The sequence below is a fragment of the Aphis gossypii genome, chromosome 3 (genome assembly GCF_020184175.1).
Source record: "Aphis gossypii isolate Hap1 chromosome 3, ASM2018417v2, whole genome shotgun sequence".
NCBI lineage: Eukaryota > Metazoa > Arthropoda > Insecta > Hemiptera > Aphididae > Aphis > Aphis gossypii.
The window spans coordinates 54,761,823-54,764,523 of record NC_065532.1 but is presented as its reverse complement, the minus strand read 5'-3'; positions in this window follow the sequence as shown (position 1 = coordinate 54,764,523).

The following is a 2,701-nucleotide window of genomic DNA, read 5'->3' as shown; positions in this document are numbered from 1 at the left end:
CTATACATATAGATATAGAACAATTGGGGTGCGTTTTTCTTGGTATTTTTATTTACTTATTATAAGAATTTGCCAGCCCAACATTATGTGATTTCTTCCGTAAGAATTGGGGTTCAATATTATAAAATACATATTATATTCACAAACAGGGGAGACCATCATCGTTGAGAAATATATATATACAATTTTTAAAGAATATTGAATTCACCCACCATTTTGTTTTATTAATACATTAACAACGACGGTGTAAGGGCAGGACAGAAGAGACAGCTGCCCAGGGCCCCAATACTTTCATGAGATATAATGATTTGTAAGCTTATACCTAATTTTGTTTTTCAAATTAAACATAAAGTACCTACTGTCTATTATGTGAAAATAATATGTAGTAGGTATCTATAAACTACTACAATAATTATAATTTAATAATAATAAACAATAATATGTTATTTTGACGTTTTGATGATAAAATATAATATCCATAGTTAGGAATAACAATCAACAGAATTTTTTTGGCTCACCCGTATTTCTTCTGTTATCTACAATTTAAAACACTTATTTGAAAAATATGTTATGTAATTTTATAAAATTATTTATATTCTGTCTATTATAGTCTTTAATGTACTTTCTTTATTTCTAGGGTTATACATAGAGTCACCGAATGGAAAATGTTCATCTATATTCTTCATATTTAGCGACGTATATGTTATATATACGTCGCAGGTATAAGTAGGTACAAAGGGTTATAGAATTATATATATAATTAATAATTTGTTATAAAGCGGTAATAACTATATATATATACGTATAGATAATATTTAAGTAATAAATAATAGTAAATATTTATATATTATTGGATAAGAAAGTTGAAAAGCTATAGTAAATACTTAGTTTATACTTAGTCGTCATCTACATAGATGAAAAACGTTTAGGTAATGTGAAGGTAATGACGTTGGTGGCCTAGGGAAGTATCCAAATCTAACACTGGTCTCGCGTAAGACATATAGAAATAACAAAACGGAAAAAAAAAATAAAAAACGGGTTCGATTAAAAAAACATTCTAAATGGTAATCGAGACACGCGTAAAATAATAATAATAGTAATAATAATAGTATGATAATACGTTTTCGAGCGGTGTGTGCCCTGTCGTGCCGGGGGTGGTGGAGAGAGAGGAGTGTCCGCGTGATTTATCGATCTCGCGCGCGTCCGTGTAAATGTTTGTACGGCGCAACAATACGCCGCCGCCGTTGTCGGGCGGGCGTGTCTTATTATGCGTAATTAATATTATAATACGCGTTTGCAGGCGGCGGTGACGATTCGGCACAGTTTTTTTTATATAAATATATTCCTGACGACCGTCGTCGCCGCGTGAGAAGTCACGTGCCGCGTTCGAAGGCCTCTCTCTCTCTCTCTTTAACTCGATATTGTTATATTTGTACTTTCGGTCACTGTTTCTCACCCTATATTTTCATTTAATTTTTAGACCGGGGCGGTTTGTATCGCACGCACTCGTCCGTTATATATATATTGCAATATTATTATTATTATTTAAGGTATATTAGATCGTGAGTATAATATAGTTTCTATATACACAATAATAATATAATGTAAATAATATACACTTTATGTTTATTATAATTATATGGCTTGAAAAAAAAAACATCAGTCTATAAAATAATTACTGCCAATTTAATATTTGATAATACATGTGGATATATTGTAGAAAAAAAAGTTTTCCATATTTAACTAGTTATTAATATTATATTACATTTTACCGTTGCATATTTTTTTAAAATTATATAATTATATAATTAGCTTATATAGGTAGAATAATGTTAATTGAAATCATACCAATAATAATCCACTAAATAAGTTTAATATTGTACTCATAATAATCAAATTATAAAAAAATGTACGTATCTGGGTATTTATTTAAATAATATAAATTAACTATAAAACCGTTATAATTTTAAGTATATATCAGTTAAATATATTTATTATTATTGAAACATTTTATAAAAGTCTAATAAATATAATCATAACAAAACTATTAGTTCGTTTATTTTACAATAAAACTTAAAACAGTAATATAACCATTACCTAAACACATAAATAATAAATTTAAATAAACTTAGGTGGTCGCGCGTGAATCATTTTTTATCGATTAGAAATCTTAGTACAAATTAGTTTAAATCTTTTTTAATATTGAGTTTTCCAAAATAAATTTATTTCATGTTGTCATTCAATAAAACAGTACAGTTTTAAATTGAAAAAAAAAAAGATAAAAAAAAATAATTCTTCAATAGGTATTACATCTGCAAACATACCTACATATAGTACATACTATTATATGCGCTAGATATACTTACTCTATCTGCTTAGCAAAGTAATTTTTTATATATAAGTTTTTAACAATACCGGTTATTTTTTTAGTTTATAGGTACGTCTGACCCACTTTTGTATTTTATAGAGATATAAAACCCCTACTTGTACCATTTGTATTTCGATATAATAGCTTTTAAAAATGTATGCTATTTACTGTTAAACTAAAACTGGATTGTTTTTATTTATTTTTTAAACACGCATTACATTTTACTAGTGCACATTTTATTAAGTAATATAAAATTTATTTTTGTTCTACATCCAATTCTAAACTGGTATTATGATCGCATTATATTTTCTTATTTTTAAAACATTTTAAATG